At 39.1% G+C, this 19,583-nt stretch overlaps 1 long non-coding RNA gene across 1 annotated transcript; it reads right to left on the bottom strand.

Annotated features, from left to right (window-relative positions):
• Positions 1–3,519: 3,519 nt before the first annotated feature.
• Positions 3,520–16,682, bottom strand: LOC120361338 (uncharacterized). The gene is made up of 3 exons (XR_005577554.1): positions 16,589–16,682; positions 15,415–15,461; positions 3,520–3,980 (listed from the first exon to the last, which is right to left on the bottom strand). It is a non-coding gene; the product is annotated as an uncharacterized LOC120361338 (long non-coding RNA).
• Positions 16,683–19,583: the final 2,901 nt, after the last annotated feature.

Consider the following 19,583-nt stretch of genomic DNA (forward strand, 5'->3'; position numbering starts at 1 on the left):
CTACAAAGAGAATAAAATACCTAGGAATACAACTAACAAAGGATCTGAAGGACCTCTTCAAAGAGAACTACAAACCACTGCTTAATGAAATAAGAGAGGACACAAACAGATGGAAAAACATTCCATGGTCCTGGTTAGGAAGAATTAATAATGTGAAAATGGCCACACTGCCCAAAGTAATTTACAGATTCAACACTATCTCCATCAAGCTACCAATGATCCTCGTTACAGAACTGGAAAAAAACACCTTAAATATCATATGGAACCAAAAGAGAGTGCACACAGCCAAGTCAATTCTAAGCAAAAAGAACAAAGCTGGAGGCGTCATGCCACCTGACTTCAAACTATACTACAAGGCTACAGTAATCAAAACAGCATAGTACTGGTACCAAAACAGAGATGTAGACCAATGGAACAGCACAGAGGCCTCGGAGGCAACACCTCACATCTACAACCATCTGATCTTTGACAAACCTGACAAAAACAAGCAATGGAGAAAAGACTCCCTGTTTAATAAATGGTGTTGGGAAAACTGGCTAGCCATGTGCAGAAAACAGAAACTGGACCCCTTCCTGACACCTTACACTAAAATTAATTTCAGATGGATTAAAGATCTAAACATAAGACCTAACACCATAAAAATCCCAGAAGAAAACCTATGCAAAACCATTCAGGACATAGGCATAGGCAAGGACTTCATGACTAAACACCAAAAGCATTGGCAACAAAAGCCAAAATAGACAAATGGGATCTAATTTAACTCCAGAGCTTCTGGACAGCAAAAGAAATAGTCATTAGAATGAACTGGCTACCAACAAAATAGGTATAATTTTTTGCAATCTACCCATCTGACAAAGGGCTAATATCCAGAATCTACAAAGAACTAAATCGATTTACAAGAAAGAAATAAACAAACCCATTCAAAAGTGGGCAAAGGATATGAACAGATACTTTACAAAAGAAGACATATATGAGGGCAAGAAACATGAAAAAATGCTCATCATCACTGACCATTAGAGAAACGCAATTCAAAACCACATTGAGATACCATCTCAAGCCAGTTAGAATGGCAATCATTAAAAAATCTGGAGACAACAGATGCTGGAGAGGATGTGAAGAAATAGGAGCACTTTTACACTGTTGGTGGGAGTGTCAATTAGTTCAACCATTGTGGAAGACAGTGTGGCAATTCCTCAAGGACCTAGAAATAGAAATACCATTTGACCCAGCAATCCCATTACTGCGTATATACTCAAAGGATTATAAATCATTCTATTATAAAGACACATGCACATGTATGTTCATTGCAGCACTGTTTACAATAGCAAAGACCTGGAACCAACCCAAATGCCCAACGGAGATAGACTGGACAAGGAAAATGTGGCACATATACACCATGGAATACCATGCAGTTATAAAAACAATGAGTTTGTGTCCTTTGTAGGGACATAGATGAATCTGAAAACCATCATTCTCAGCAAACTGATACAAGAACCGAAAATCAAACACCACATGGTCTCACTCATAGGCGAGTATTGAACAATGAGATCACATGGACACACGGAGGGGAGCATCCCACACTGGGGTCTGTTGGGGGGGCAAGGGAGGGACCATGGGGAGGTGGGGAGGTCAGGGAGGGATAAAATGGAGAGAAATGCCAGACGTAGGTGACTGAGGGATAGAGGCAGCAAACCACATTGCCATGTGTGTAACTATGCAACAGTCCTGCATGATCTGTACATGTACCCCAGAACCTAAAGTACAATTTAAAAAAAAAAGATTTTGAAAAAAAAAAGAGACACTTGTTTAAATTCCTGATGATTTGTCTGTTCCTGCTGAGAAAGATAGACCAAGGAGTCAATCATTGGTCCTCATGGATTTGAGCCAATAAGCTCCTAATTGACCGGCATGTATTTAATGGGGAACAATCACTATAGGATTCCTGAAGACAAAAGGAATTGGCTATGACCCCACGTGCAGTACAGGACAATGTGCTGGTTCCCACTTCCCCAAGGGGCAGTATTCATGGCTGAGTCCTGAAAATCAGGAAGAAAGACTAATTCAAGGACAACCCCACAGGGTTCCTAGTTTGTGCTCGCCTCCTTCTGCACAGCCTGCCAGTGCTGCACCATAGTTTCCTGGCAGAGCTAGAAAAGTGGGGAAGAAGCTGGGAGGGAGGTGGAGGGGGCACTCAGATGGCTATACCGATCCTGGCAGCAGCTACCATGCCTCGTGGTCCTACCGGATTGAAGCTTTGGGTATCCCAAGCCGGAGAAGGCCTTTACTGTTATTCGTCATTTAGCCAATTTAGCCAAAACAAGGACTAGACTGACACTTCTCAAGGACCCTCATCCACTTATAAATATACACTGCTCCTAGAAAGCTGATGTAGAAGGTGCTATCGGCATAGAGAAATTAAGAGCTCAGACTCCAGAGCCAGGCTGCTTCTCTGCTGAGCCACCTAAGACAAGTTACTTAACCACACTGCCTTAGTTTCTCCATCGTGAAAGGTGGAGCAAACAATAACAGTATCCATCTCATGGAGTTTGATGACAACTAAGTGACTATATGCAAGGTAGACCAATGCCTCACACATAGTAAGTGCTCAATACACATTATTATTCTAAACCATGCACCCCTTTTACAGCTTGCTTAGAGCTCACTAACTGCTTTCAGGTTCTCATTCAAATTTCATGACAACCCAGAGAGGCCTGGCAGAAACTATTATCCCCATTTGACAGATGGAAAACCTATGGCTCAGAAAACTTACATGATTTATCCAAGGCCAAGGTTATGAACTTCATAATTATCAGAGAGGGCACCTGAAACCAGGGATTTGGGTTTTGAGTTTACACATAACAGACCTTACTTAGGAAATTTGGCTAAAATGTTAAATTAAAATGAATACTTCCACTTTAACCTTCCAACCATCTATGTATCCAGCTGGAGATCATTCATAGATCATTCATCTGAGATGTGGGCTCACAGAGCAGCAATGAGTGTTTAGCACTCAGCTGATCCAGGTACCTTGTCAGGTAGCAGGTCATTCCCAGGAGCCGATCCTGTCCCTTTTCCGTTTGCTGTCTTGAGTTTGAGGCACTTCACATTCACATGGAACAGAACCAAAGCCAGCAGGAAAAAAAAAAATCCATCTTGGGGGAAACTGGAGTTCGCATCTTGAAAACATATGACTTCACCACACAGAGACTCACCCAAGATTCCTGAATTTCGACATGTCATGACAAGCATCTCTGTAATAAGCTCTCTTTGGTGAATAAAAGTTTATCTGCACCACCAATTAAATTTCACATGCCCAAAAAGCAGGCTAATCACAAGTTTTAAAGTGGCCAATGGTAGGATCATCTCAGAGCTGAAGAACCACTTCTGTACTCTCAGCCAGTTGGGGAATGTTACCCAAGCAGGTTTGGATTGCGCAGATTTGCAAAGAGAACAGGTGAAAAGAGAACTGGTGACAGCTGGTGGGTGATTATTCACAGAAACTCCTGATTCAGACAGGAGTAAGTCACACGAAAGGGAAGGATAGAAAAGGAAACGCCGAAAAAGCATTTGGCCCTTGAATCCTCTTGACGAGGAGCAGATGGATGTAATCAATTACTTAAATAATTCACAAGGGAGAAAGGCTGCTTTCACCTGAATTATCCAGATAATTTTTAAAGATATAGTTTGAGGGAAGATTTCCTTTTAATCCGCACAAACTGCTTATATTTCCCCAGCTCATCAAATAATTTACTTCCACGTGAGCAGGCCTGGCTGACAGAGCTACGACTGCCATAGATGGAACTGCTCCTGGTGATGTCTTTTCTCTTACATTTGTACTTCAGGGATGAATTGGTTTCAAGCCGAGTCTTTTTTCCTCCTTTGTGTCCTGGTAAGCTTTTCCTCTGGAAATAAACTGGGCTGGCTGTCCCTTTGATCCCATTGTGCGATTCTATCTCGTTCATCAAGCTGTGGCACCTGACCTGTTACAAGGGTATAGAAAATAGTACAATTTGAGCATTTCAAAGCGCAGGTTTTCTATTTTAAAAAGGGATATTTGACAGCCACCTTTAGATCCACTTGCTTATCGGGGTTGCGTTTTAACAAATTTTTGTGAAAGCATACCATTTATTCTCCAAAATTGGAAAAAATGAACAATGGTGAGTTCATATCCCATTGAATATGGCTTGAAACATCCAAATCTCCAGCAAAGACTGATAGAAAGAAAGTATCATCATATCAGTGGCATCAGAAAATAGCCCAGGCCTGAGCTTCCACTGCCTGCAATAAAGGTGACCGTAGTTGCGATGAGAGCTCAGGGTCGTTTTCCAGTACGGGGAACATAGCTTCTTCCCTGACCCATCCGTTGTGTGGGTGGATTAGAAGCAACACAGACAGAAACTTCTTGATTCCATCTTCATCAGCGAGCTTTTACTGATTACAGGAAATGGCTGTTCACTGGGTGAATGCATAACATGTCTGGAGACAGAGGTCCTAAGATGATTCAGAACCCCTCCCCGGAGACTCTGTCGGTCGCATGAGTGCCTTCTCCCCATACGAGATTCTAATCACCTACCCTTATCATTTCATTTAAAATAGACAGCCTCATAATTTTGGGCAACATAAATTACCAAACATCTAATGTGGAAATACTGTGTAATAAATATGTTTAAATTATACCACCAATGCACAATCAACAAAGCCAGATGTTTCTCCCCTTTTGCTTTGGAATGAGATAAAATTCCACTCTTAGTTAAGTATTTGTCTGTTTCTAGTCAAATATAATTTTAACTGTATTGATTCTACTCATTTAAGAACACTCTAATACTTTTCCTTCATCATTTTTGTTTAGTGTTTTGGAACCCACCCTAGTAGATTCTAAAGCTGAGAACAGTCATTTTAGATGTCATTGCTGTTGCCGTTCAAACTTGCACAAAGCACTTGGTGAGCAGTTCAGGCCTTTGCTACCCTGAGAATCCACACTGCAACTGACTGTTAACAGTCACACTTTTGCTTTCATTTGCTTGTGCCTCTCATTATAAGTCACCATGTTTTCATTCAGTTTGTAGAGTGCCCCTTTTTAGCCTCTAGCTGCTGGATGACACCATCTGTGATTGCCAAGGAAATTAAATTAAGTTAAAATTCAATCAACAGAAGATTGTTGCCTCTATGACTTTACTAGGAACCTTGAGAGCATAAGCGTCTAAATGCCTCTCTCTCAATACAGAAGCAGACCAACCCGGTTACAGCAGCACTGGCCCATGGTTTAAAACTCCCTCAGAGCCAGAGGCCAGTCACTTACCCTTTCTGTCCCACCTTAGATGGCCTGCAGCCAACGAGAGACAAATTGCTTTGCTTGTGTAATCTTTGCTCAGCTTAGGGAAATCTTTGTTTCTTACCAAAAAGGAGAAGAAAATCTTTAGATTTATGCAAAAAGAAAAGATGATTAATTTGCACAATATCATACATACCACACCCGGATAAATTCTAGATAAATCAAAGGTTTTTATTTTACAAATTAAAATAAGCCATAAAAATTGATCATTGTATATAATAAAGTAATACATTGATCTCAGGAATTTGTAAGCATTAAAGACCCCAAGAAAAGTATTGATAAGAGTTCAACATAATAAATTTGAAAAAGTCAAATCAAAATAATATCATCAACAAGATGTAAATGCAAATAACAAACTACAGGAAAACATTTGTAATATGTATTTCAGGCAACGTATCTTAAATAGACATATACACACAAACACTCATATGCAAGTGTATATATATAAAATTTAATAAGAAAATAAGTAAAAACATCTCATTTATGGTCATAGGACATTAATAGCAATTAACAAATTAAAGACATACAAAAGACCAAAAATCCTTTCAAATTCACCTTCTTAAAACAAAAAAAAACAACATAGGTACACACACACACCTTCCAAAAAAAATGATAAACTATTTTTTAATGTAGCAAACTAACAAAGATTCAAAAACACAATTGTTAATCTGATGATAATGAAGTAAAGTAAGAACTCTCATACATTGCTGGTACATTGTAACATGCTACCATCTTTCCAGAAGTTACCTTGGCAACATGTATGGAACTTTAATAAATTTATCCCAAAGAAATAATCACAGCTATTCATAGCAATTTTTGTGAAAGAATGTTTATTGGAGTCTCATTCATAACATCAAAAAATTATAAATAATGTAAACGTCAATCTAGCTACATAAATCATATTACAAACATAAAATGAAATATCATGTACATTCTGAAAACATGTAATTATATGAGGAAATGTTTACCACACAATGCTATTAAAAGCAGGGTGAAAAATTATGTATGCATATACATATTTATATTTATATGTGAACATATTTATACAGATTCTTTTTAATACTATATAAAATATTTCAACATTATACATTGTATATATAACATATTCATAAATACATATGAAATCACAGAAAGATTGAGAAAAGAAAAATGACAAAATATGAACAGTAATTATTACTGAGTGTTGGGAAGATTTGTCATTTTAATAGTCCTTCTGTTTCTGTGTTTTTCAAAAATGTTTAAAATAAGATGGAATTACTTTATAATTTAATAAGTAATAAATGTTATTTAAAAAATAATAACTTGCTTTTACTGTCCTCCCAAATGGCAGAGGTCTTAATCTCTCTTGCTGTGTAGTGAGGTATATTTCATTACCATTTCCCATAACCACGTTATAATTATCTTCTTAACCAGTTCATAACAGGAAGTGCAAAGACTCGCAGTAAGGCAAAATACCAGTAAAAATTTCCCAAGGGAAAGAACTAAGTGGTGGAGCCAGGAAATGTGGTTTGCATTATCATATGTGGCTTCAAGTTTTGCCTCCCAGTCCTCAGTTCTCCTCCGGGCCTGCCCCCCAACCCTGCCAGTACTTTGTCTAAGCAAATGTGATCAAATTTGGAAAGGAGACACTGCCATCCCACAATCTGCTCATACTTAATAACTTGAACTTACACTGCCCCAAACCCAAGGCATTCATCGGTGTACCCCAGACATAAAATTCGGACAGGGATGTGTTCAGAAAGACCAAGAAGAGTTAATTATTTTAAATTCTAGTGCCACCCCTCAAAAAAATAAAACCAGAACTATCATACAAAGGACTATGTGTTCAGCATTTAGAATGCACTGTCACGCTACTAAGCGCTTCATACATATTATCTTGTTTATATTCTTAAGTCAACCCTGCAAAGTAGACAGAAATATCCCCATTTTAAAGATAAGGCAGTTGAGGCCCAAGCAAGATAAGTAATCTCATTTACTTAAATAAGTTCTCCATAAGCATAAATCTAAATTTAACTCAATGCCAGTGCCTATACTCTAAAACCACTGCACCACATTTTCTCCAAATAAGATGAAAATCATGCTTTTAAAACCAACCTGGATCCAAGCCCTACTATTGGATTTTGATATTTAGAAAGGAGATTCCTTTATTTTCATCTTTCCCCCTTCTCTTTTTCAGTAGATTGTTACTTCTCATGATTTGTGGCTTCATTCTCTAAACCTCCCATCAACTGTTAATCAAAACTTAGTCTCAGAAACCTACGTATTAGTACCCCCAAAAAACAGAAAACTTCATGTAATTTAGGTGGATGAATTATTGTTATTCATATTTCATGGAAGCTTTCACTAAGTCCCAAAACATTTAAGGGAACCCCCCCCTTAAATTAGATAGCTAATAAGTAACAGAGAAGAGCCTGGACTCCAGGCGTCTTGCCCCTGTTCTGAGAGCCATCAGTTAGGCAACATTTAAAGTTTTCACTCCAAACATGAAAGTTCTTGTTCCATTGCTGGTGATCCTTAAACCATGTATATATAACTTGTCTTCCATATGAATAAAACTAGCTATTTTAGAAAGCTAATATTCTTTCTGCATTTTTTCCATGACTTTCCATCCATGATAATAGCTCTGTACCAGGCACTGCTGTGAGTTATTTATGCAACTTCACTTGTTTAATCCTCTTTAAAACTCTAGAAAGCAAAGTACTATTATTATAATACACATTTCACAGATAAGGAAACGGAAGCCCAGGGATTAAATAACATGCAAAAGTGGCAGAATTGGGATTTAAACCCAGGCAGCCTGATGCCAGAGTCCACATGCTATCCTACTACACTGTCTCTCTAGACAAAAGAAGAGCATAGAAACTGCACCCTGAAACCACCAGAGCTATTATTTTAGTACTATTTACAACACCACTGCTTAAAGACATGAAAAATTTGGAGCGAGTCCAGGGAGACATAATGAAAATTATTAATGTTTGAAAAATGAAACATATGAGGAAAGGTTATGAGAAGTGAAATTTTTTAGCCTTAAAAAGAGAAGTCTGAAGTGGAAGTTAATAACTCTTAAAAAGAACAAAGGATTATTATGGAGGGTATGGTAATCAGCGTTTATTCCTACTCCACAGCGAATTAAGTAAGAGAAAACCAGCTTAAATTGCAGGAGGGAGACATTAAACCAGCTATAAGGAAGAACTTCCATTAGTTAGCATTCTATCAACTGTGAATTTCAATTTAATCAGCCCTCCTTATCTTGCCAGTTCAAGCATTATTCCTAAGAAGGTCAAGAATTCCCTTTGAATCACCAATGACTAAATTATACTCAGGACAATATTAGTTTCAAATGTGTTTTATTTTTCAATTATTTGATAATCAGATACCCACACAAGGCTAATATGAAAATTATCAAATGAGAATATATGATTCATCAGACTATATGATTCCCAGACCTACCTGCTTAAAAAGAGTTTACATGACCCACAACTCCAGGTAGATGTGGCATCACTTTCTTGAGCCCTCTGTGAATAGAAGCAGACACAAATTTGTCTGTATAGTTTTGATAGAGTCTGTCCCAGAAGCAAGGAAGTGAACTGTGTTGACCTCTTGTGGTTCTTTCCTGCTTCATGATTCTATAACCCCCTGCATTTGGTCATTCATCCCAATAAAATTGCAGTGTTAAAATCCATGGTTTTTTCACAACTGGGAAGAATAAAGTACAGCAATGGTACGGGTAAGAACTGTTGATGGGTAAGACAAATAAGGCCCCAAACTAACTTGCAAAGATCTTAACTGTCTCTCTAGTTTAGAGTTCCCCACTGTTGTTCTTTGACCACTTTGTACTAGAATTATCTCTAGTACTGTACTTGTTAAAATTTAGTCAGACTCTATAAAGAGGGCCCCAAAAAACTGCATTTTAAGCACTCTTCCAACCCCTTTTTTCAAATGTATACTAAGCTTTAAGAACCAATGACATTCATGTCTAAGGACTTTATTCCACTACCGAGGAAAGGGAAATCTAGAGAAATCAGTATTTGCCCATCTAGTTACTAGAAGAACCAGGAACAGAATCAGATGTCAAGAACTCCCATACCAATAAATTAATTATCTACTTGGAAGCATTACAAATGGATTTTTAGAAAATGTCCTGTGGAATATATACTTGGCTTCAAAGCAGTAATCAAAGTACTTTGTGTCTCTGCATAATTACTATGGAGAAAAATATCAATGACCTATGTGTTAGTCAGCTTACTTGGCACCACAAATAACTGTATCTCACCTACAAGAGACTCAAACTATAAATAAATAGATTCGTTCATCCTAGGGGGAGTCTAGAGGTAAGGCAGGCTCCTCGGTCAGTTGATCCATGGCTCAATCCTGCCATTTGAGACCCTATTTTATCATCTCTCTGCTTCGCCATCAAGATCATTAGGCTAATCTGTCACTTCTCTCTCTGGAGGCCAGAACATCTTTCCAAGAAGGCCCCAGGAAGATTTTTTTCATTTCATTGGCTCAAATAAGTGGAAGTTTATCCATTTCTCAACCAATTACTGGCAATAAGACTAAAAATACTACAAGATTATAGTACAATAAGACTGAAAATTAATGGGCTGTAATAACCATCTGGTGTGGAATGGAGGTGGGGAGTCAACCACAACGTGCCCTACAGCCCGACAGGGAAATGGCTAGAGAAGCTCCCATACCCTCCCCAGCCAGAGTCAATCCCCAGAGAAAGGCCATTCAGGGGCCTGACCTCCACCAGGCACTTTCCCCACCCTTAGTGAACATAGGGCTATTTTCCATTTTCAGGGTATATTAGCCAAAGTTATCTTGGGGCAAGGCCTTCCTGACTCATAGCTTTAACCCATATTTATGACCATGGACCTGATGTTTTTAGGAGAGAGAGGTATGTCTCCTTCTCTGTGTATAACAGAGTGCCACATACATTCAAAATATACTCATTTGTACAACGAAAAATATCACTTATTTGTTGTTGTTTTTGACTAATCTTCTTCCCAAGCCCATAACATTTGGGCAGAAGAGTTAAGAGTGGTTCATTTTAGTCCAATCTAAACTCAGAAGGACCATCGTAAACAATTGCTATAGGTGATTCAGTCATCTTATTTGATATAAAGACTCAGTATATCAGTTTTCCTCTTACTTCAAAATGGTGTTTGGGTATAGAGAAAGGCTTAAGCACAGAGAAGAGAAAGAAGAAGTTTTGGGTCCACGCAGCATCATCCCATTGCCAATCCTGAGTGTTCCTCACTGCAAAGGGCCCTTTCAGAACATGCTGACTTCTCCACTCTGCCTCTGACCCACTCATTCTCCCTATATTTCCTCAGATCCAGGAGCAGTGAGCTTTCTCTCCACTCTTCCAGTTGGGATAGAACATCCCCACATCCTACCTTCCTCCATTCATAGGTTGCATTCAAATTACGTATCCTGCCTCAGCCATAACGGTGATGTAGTGTATGGATGAAGACATATGATGAAAGAGCAAAAAAAGGAGCATTTTCAACAGTATTATACCTAGTGCTCATGATAATGTGCAAAATATTTTATAAAAAAGCATAAAAAGGAGCTGTTTCAAAGCATTACACCTAGTATACATGATAATATGCAAGATGCTCAGGGTATCCTTCAAAGCCACTGGATAAATCTATTCCACTAACTCATGAGGATATAGGGAGAAAAGAGTAGGACCAAATGTAGCTAACTATAACAACATGAAATAAAACCCATCATCCCTGTGAAATATCAAAGCTGGAAAGATTTGTCTGTCCCCTTAGAGACTACAGTTTAACTGCAAAAGGATAAAGTATCTATGAAATTTAAAAAAAAAAAAAGAGAGAGAGAGAGACAGGTTTCCAGTAATCATGACTGTGTCTAGACAGGCAACATCTAACAGCCATATTGGCCAGAATCATTTTTGCCATTAATCTTCGTGGTGTTGGGGCACAGAAGTATCAGTGACACCAGTGCCATTAACAGATAAGCAACAGAAAAGACATGAGTCAGTCCAGAGCCCTAGCAAAGGAGATCTTTTCCATTGTAGACAAGGCTTCAGTGTAATCATAGTTCATCTGCTTAGCTAATACTGTTTTCTGAAAAATTACAAATTAAAACCAAACATGAAGTGTTTGATGAAATGTCATTCAGTGGTGTTGAATATTAATTCATATTTGAGTTAATTTTTGACCTTCAAAAAGACAATATTCTTCTAAACCCACATCCTGTGCTTCTCCTGCAAAGCAAAGGCATATATCAGGCTACAAGGAAAATCATGTATTTTAAAAATCATTCTTTTTTTTTTTAATTGCATTTTAGGTTTTTGGTTACATGTGAATAACATGCAAGACTGTTGCATAGGTACACACATGGCAGCATGATTTGCTGCCTTCCTCTCCTTCACCTATATCTGGCATTTCTCCCCATGCTATCTCACCCCAACTCCCCACCCTCCACTGTCCCTCCCCTATTTCTCAACAGACACCAGTGTGTGATGCTCCCCTCCTGTGTCCATGTGTTCTCATTGCTAAAATCATTCTATTTGTTAAGGAATGAACCAACTGCCTTCTTATATCTCAGACTGAAAAAAAATTTAAATTCATTTTGTGTTTTAAACATTGTAAATATTTTTATGTCAGGCCAGCTTTCATGCTAATTAGCCAGTCAATGCCAATCAAAATTGCATTAAAACTGGGGAGAAAAGATAAAGATAGAACAGCCAGAGAAATGACCAGCCAGACTATGTTGACACTGCCAGTGCATGTAAATAGAAAAATATATGTAATGTTTTCCTTAAAAGCAATAAAGAAGATCTAAGATTTCCTCTATGTTTTCTGTTTCTGATTTAAAATATTTGTCTTTATAACTAAGAGACTGTTTTGGAAGTCCAACATGAAGAAAGAGATCTTCAGTTAGGCAGGCTTATCTTAGTAACAAGAGGTTCATACAGAGAAATTCAGTCTGCCAAAAGGAGGTGACATCTAAGCCATAATTTGAAGAATAAATGAAAATTCATCTAGGCAGAAAAGGCAGAGGGCAATGGTGAGGAAAGCATTCCAGGAGGAGTGAATGGTGCATGCAAGGCAGAGATGTGGGCTTGGCCTCTTCAGGTCATCTCATCACACTGCTGACGTAAAGAAGGGGATGTGGGAGCCTTAAAAATGGGAGTGGGCTCCCAAGTGTCAGGTACTGCAGAAAAGCTGACATAAGACAAACACAGGCTATTCCCACGGTGATCTTAGTGAGAACCGTGTGTCAGTGGCTGAGGCCAGGTTGCAGCAGGGTTTAGTAAACAGGATGTTGAAAAGAATGAGCTGTGATAGGGAAAAGAGAGACTGTCTAAATATTTGAAAGCACTGTAGAATAAAAACAAGGTTTTGTTCTGATTTTGCCAGAATGGAGGAACTTGATCACATGTTAAGCTAAGGAAAGAAAGAGAGAAAGCTGAAAACAGTAGAAAAAGTACATGGTTGATAGAGCAAGGCTCCAGGTGAGACAGGAGGAACACAGCAGGGGGGATGAGGCCTCCAGTGGGTCCAGAGAATGATACAGATGTAAGTAAGTCTGTAGACAAGAAGACAAGAAACTAAGAAGTTCCTGCTTAATAATCTCTAATTTCTCATAAGTAGAAACTACAGCTATTTATTTGCAAGTAAACAACATATGTTCTGTACATGCTTTAAGGTAGCAAAATGGGATGGTCCATTCACCAAGAGAAACTGGGACAGGCACCGCAGAGAACACAAAGCTGTTAAGGGAAATAGAAGCACTTACCAGAAAGGAAAGGAAGATAAGTGGCAAGGGATCTTGAGGCCCAAAGGATATTAGAAGTTATGAATTTGTACTGACACAAATATGCAGCTTGTGACTTTCTCCAACAGTATTCAACAGACTAGCTGTGGCATTAGAAGTGTGTAGATGATGCATGTTGAAAACATAAGCAGTAGAGATATATGATAGTATTAATGAGAGAGAAATTATGTTGAACAGCAACAATTTAAGCTGGTGCAGAAGGAAGTCAGAAAACTGAGTAATCGAGAAGCATGAGATGCAGGCACCGTTGGGGTGACAGAGATGGCAGAACACATGGGAGGTGCCATCCTAGAAAAGGGCTGTTGAGCTTGAGATTTCAAGTAGGAACAGTCCCATGATGGCAACATGTTGCTGTAGATGAGAACTGTTGATGTGGCTTAGAGATGAAGGCCGTTGGTATTGAGATCAAGGACTTGGAAATACGGTGCTAAATTTACTGTCTACATGATATAAGAATTTACTCAGGTGACGACAGAAATTGGAGACAAGAAAAGTCCCCATGTTACTCACATGGGACAGATCAGAGGGGATGGAGCTAATGGCAACAGGGCATGGAGAAGAATATATAAAGCTTGGTGTGATCTTCAAAGCAGGGAGAACGTTTTGGGAATGAGAGAAATGGTATCAAAGAAGCTATTGAGAATGAGAAAAGATACAGAGGGGGAGAAGTATAGATTCATTTAGAGGGATACAGATAAGCAATGTCATCAGATGAGACATAGATCATGTCTTCTGACCTATGAAAGAAAGGGCATGGTTAGGGCCAGAAGGGGGAAGGAGTACTGTGAGAAGAGGCTAAGGTGCCAGAAACATTGTGTAAAAAATGGACAGGAGGGATCTCCATTTGGACAATGGGTGGACACCCAGGAAAAATACAGAGGCTAAAAACCAAAGGAAGATTGATAGAATCATCTTATCTCTTGACCTTGGACTCAATTGAATTAACTGGACTCAGGTTTCCATTGCCTGGGTAATGCTGTGAAGGTCCTGAAAAGGCCAAGGACCAGAGGAATGTGGGGCCCAGTTCTGCAGCTGCTCCCTATCCTAGTCCTGTGTGGAAACTGCCCAAGAGCTCCTGGTAATATCTAGCCCAGTGGCCTGTGCATCTCAACTGCCACGTCCAATTTTATTAAGGTTAGCTGTTGCCAGTAAGAATCATGCAACTTCGACTGGCCGGGCTCAGTGGCTCAAGCCTGTAATCCCAGCAGTTTGGGAGGCTGAGGCGGGTGGATCACGAGGTCAAGAGATCGAGACCATCCTGGTCAACATGGTGAAACCCCTTCTCTACTAAAAATACAAAAAATTAGCTGGGCATGGTGGCGCATGCCTGTAATCCCAGCTACTCAGGAGGCTGAGGCAGGAGAATTGCCTGAACCCAGGAGGCGGAGCTTGTGGTGAGCCGAGATCTCGCCATTGCACTCCAGCCTGGGTAACAAGAGCAAAACTCCGTCTCAAAAAATAAAAAAAAAGAATCATGCAACTTCTTTTTCTTATTTTTAACTCTGGCATGTTGGTAAATTTTCTGCTGAGTTATAGTTTATCTTTCCTGGTTTTAGAGTAGACTCCATAAAACTGTGATTGGTTTTACTGACCAATTTAGTTAGGTTACAGCCTGGCTAGTAGTTCTTCTGCTTTGTAATCCAGGGAGGAAATAAATTTTAGATGCCAATTTTCCCTCTTCCACTGTCTGCTCATGGTCAAGTGACCCAGATAAATTGGACCACTAATATTCACATCTCATGTGTGATGGCATCTAGGCTTTTGGTTTACAATTAATAGAGTTATTAGAACTGGTACTAAAAATATTTATCATCCTAATTTCCTTGCCTATACAGATGTAAGTTTTAACTATTCTTTCCACTTGTGAACTAAATGTTTTCTATGGGTTTCTCTTCATTGCTTTATGGTTAACCATCTCAATTACAATAAGACCAGATATTTATAGACTTCCTTGTTCTCTTCACTAATTTGATATTTAATCCTTTAAACCTATCTGTCACAACTGTCACAGTAACCCAGAAACTATGTAAACTCACCTACCCTGTAAAATGCCTAGATGAAAATTTCTACCATGATTTCATTCACATCTATTTTTCCAAGCACATAGCTACCATGTATATATTTTGAAAAAATAAATCAAAAGAAAGCTTTGTCTTTCACATTTTCCACATATACAGCTTTAACAGGTTCTTCTGTCTGTTATTTGAAACTATAATCATTGCTGCCTAAAGAGGCAAGTCTGTATGTATAAACCTTGTACTCACTGTGGTAGATGAAGAGTTAAATTAAAGGGCCAGCTATCAATCTAGTCCTGGGTATGAAGAGAGGAGAGGAGCAGGACATCATGAGGTCTCTCACCACTCCTGAGCTCTGCTCACTTTATGTTCATTTCCAGTGCTAACACCCAGAAAGCCCCAGGGAAACTGGGAGAAACTGGTCACCGTACCATAAGGGACCTTCTGCATTGTTCTCAATCTCTGCCTCCTGTTTTAGTCTCGACAGGAAGCTACTAGGTGTGTTTACTCTCAACCTAATTTCCCAGATTCCCAAACCTGAAATTTTAAGGAAAGAAATATATCTTAAACATATATAACACATCTCAGTTTCTTAGAAATTACTACTTTCTCTATTCTTTATAAGATAAAATCAGCATCATTTAAAACATGATTTCTCAACCCTGACACTCAATATTTAGGACTGGATAATTTTTGTTGAGGGGAGGTGTCTTGTGCATTGCAGAAAGTTTTGAACCATCACTGGCCTCAACCCAGTATCCTCTACAGGGGGTCACCAGTAGCATCCCCACTCCCTTGTTGTGATAACCGCAAACGTCTCCAAATATTGCCAGATATTCTCTGGGAGTCAAAATCACCCCATCTGAAAAATCACTTATTTAAAAGACAATCCTCCCCCTGTACCTTTACCCCAAGAAGGACTGCTAGGAAAGAAAGAATGGGGGGAAAAAAGCAAGGAAATGGGAAGGACAAAACTAAAGTGAGTAGGAAAGGAAGGGAGAAAGAGAGAGGAAGAAAAAAAGAAAATATGGTAAAGATACTTAACACATTGTTAAATAAGAAGAAAAAGAACATGAAAAAAACAAATGGGGAGATGATTAGAAAGAAAATTAGAGCTTGATTCCAAGATGCACTTTCCGCTAGATGTAATCCTAATTTCAAAGATGAGAAATTTATGGCAAAATATTTAATTCTACTTCCTCTAAAAATAGACTTGTTGATTAATTTATATAAATAGGGGTTTTGTCAGAGAAATATGAATCAGATTCTGACAGGTGCATAGATCAGAAGTCAACCCATTCCACTGAAAAATATTTATTCTGAGGAGCTGACAGGCGGCCATTGGGAGAAGACTAGAGGTACAGAGGGCTTTGCTCATCTGAATCAACTGTTTACTATAAAGGTAAGAAATTCATTTTCTCACAGCTCTGGAGGCTGGGAAGTCCAAGATCAAGGCACTGGCATCTGGTGAGGGTCTTCTTGCTGCATCTTCACTGGACAAAAGAGCAGAAGAGAGCAAAGCCACTCCTGCAGGCTTTTTTTATAGCAGCATTAATCCTTTCAGGAGAGCAGAGTCCTCATTCTGCCCCAGCCACCAACACTGTTACATTAAAGATTATGTTTCCAACACACGAATTTAAGGGAACACATTCAGAACACTGCAACTTGGTAAGAAGTTGAAGTGGTATTATCTACCAGGCTCCTCTGAGCATATCATTAAATGTTTATTAAACCCTGTATTCAAACTCTAAGGGCAAAAAGTCTGAGTGATGATAAAATGGATACAATAGACCAGTGATTTGTGACTGCCAATGATTCTGTTAACCTCATTTTGGTAGTTTTATGCATGACTCACTAAGCTTTTCCCAAGAAGATGCTGCACATGACTAGCTTCAGCCAAGCAAAACACACCCTGTGAGACTTTAGATTTAAAAAAGTAAAACCAACAAGGCCACAAGCCCCTTCTGGCAAGCAGTGGTCACAAAAGTGCTTAGTTTTGATCTGCAGCAGCTGTAGCAGACGTTCTGGTGTTCAGGTGGTAGTTTCATGAATGTTGAGTGACAGGTGGCAGCAGCTATGGACTTTCCACTGGAACAGCCTCAGGGAGTCACTGAGCATTCTTCCTGGCTTCTTACTTCTGCTGTGTGGCATTCATGTTTGGTTCTCTCACCTGTCCCTAGAAATCTTTAAGTTCCTAATACCCTGTAATAAATCCCTTTCTGCTTAATCTAACTTGAATGGGCTCAGTGGACTGCAATTGAACCCTGGCTAATGGGAAGGGGTGAATAAAAGCCTCTTGCACATCAGCAAAAGAAGCTGCTCTAGCAGGGTTGAGCTAGACAAGAAATACAGAGAAAAAGAAAATGTGCTGGTGACGGCCAGCAGAGTCCCAAGCAGGCCAACGGAGTCCCAAACCCATAGACTCTGGTTTATGAGTGGAAAGAGAGAAAAACATTTCCAATTAAATGGATACAAGGGGCACTGGCAGGATCTTATCCTTCTCTCCTCTCTTCTCAAAGCATTTATTTTGCCATTTTCATGTTCACTAGTTATTTGTGTCTGTCCCTCCCCTAGACTCTGAGCTCCTGAAGAGTAGTAACTAAGGTTTTCTTTTCGTCACCCACGTATTTGAACATAGGACTTTGCCTTAGTACGTGTTTAGCAGGTGCTCTAGCAATATTTACTGGGCGTGGCGTGATATGGTTGTTTGTTGTATGACATTCCTAGCTTTCCTGAGAAGGAATGGAAGTTTCCATTTTAGATAATGGAGTAGACAGAAAAATCTTCCCTTGATTCTTTTTATTTGAGAATATGGCCTCAAAAAGTCTGTGTACAGGATGAGGCTGAGTGGATCCTGTCAGCCAGAAGTCCTACAGACAGCTAGCAGTGGCCCTGGTGGTTCTCCAATTTGTATTTATATCTATACATGACTCTTCCATCAAAATATGCCATATGCAACTAAAAGATATTGAATCAAATATTAATGCCCAAGATGCCCACACATTTTTGTAATGTCTTCAACCTTCTTTACAAAGGATTTTAATGCACTCTTGTAGTTTTACTTCAGCACAATGCAGTCAGCAAATAACAATTTCTCTCTGGGACCATGAAGACTTGTTAACTGCTGTTCTGCTATTCATACCCTAGTGAGAAAAAGAGCTGCTGTGTCAGACTTTTGGAAATTATCTCAACTCTGCAGAACTTAGCGTGAGGAAACTATAGAGCAATGATCATTTACAAGGCTCCTGGTGGATTGTTTTTAAGAGGGGATTTCAAAGCTTTTTGTCTTAAGTTCCCATCCCTTTTTCTCTGCCTGTTAGATCCTTACCCATTCTGTGAAACTAAACTTAAATACCACCTCCAAGAAGCCTTTCTCCACCCTATCAGAATGGTTCCAGAGTATTTTATTTGCCCTTCATGTATCAAAAACTGCCTTTTCTGGTAATTATGTGTTCATACCTCATATAGTCTACCAGATAAGCACCCTGAGAGTAAGGACCAGATATTTTGCATATTTACACCACAGAATATTGCAAGTCATGAAATATTTGTTGACTAGATACATGGGGAAAATCAACATTTTTATTATCAGGGTAGCGGGGTCCTGAGAATTCAGGAAAAATTTAGTTGAAACAGGTTTTTGTGCTCTAGGTGAGGCATGAACTACCTTTTAAAAGCCTATTTTCCTGAGGAAAAAAACATCTAATTTACAAGACACCTTGTATATGAATGGGGTAGAGATAAAAGCACACTGAGTCAGAATTAGCTCAATATAGATTCAAAGTCTAAAATAAAAGTAAGGCCTTTCTCCTTTTCAATGACAAAATAATCATATTCCTGTGCTTCATAAGCACGTCTTCTGTCCAAGCATAGAGAAAACCTAGGAGGTTGCTGGGTGGAGCTCTTTCTCTCTTCCTCTCACACTAGTCTACTCTTCACTGCCTTTTAATTTTTTCTTACAGAATCATAATTAACTCTCAGTAAAATGAGTCACCACATTTAGCAAGTAGTTTTATTGGACTGTCAAAATTTGACTCTATGCTCCCTGAAGTGTTTAGCAAGCACGAACCTTTAATAAATATGTGGGTTCTCACTAAATGATGCCCTGATAGACATTGCTCACTTTGCCCAACACAGAAAACTGGCATGGCATTCCTTCAGGGTTAGTAGCAAAGATTTCTATGACAACTCAAGGATGGGGTTTTTAGTTCCACATCTACAAAAAGTGAATATTTTCTCCTGGATTCTACCCCTACAATTCTTTTGATTTTTTTTTTTTTTGTTCTGTTTTGTTTTTGAGGCAGGGTCTCACTATGTTGCCCAGGCTGGAGTACATGGCACAATCACAGCTCACTATAACCTCGACCTACCCAGCCAGGTTCAATGATCCTCCTTCCTCTGCCTCAAGAGTAGCTGGA

This window comes from Saimiri boliviensis, chromosome 2 (assembly GCF_048565385.1).
Source record: "Saimiri boliviensis isolate mSaiBol1 chromosome 2, mSaiBol1.pri, whole genome shotgun sequence".
NCBI classification, from domain to species: Eukaryota; Metazoa; Chordata; class Mammalia; order Primates; family Cebidae; genus Saimiri; species Saimiri boliviensis.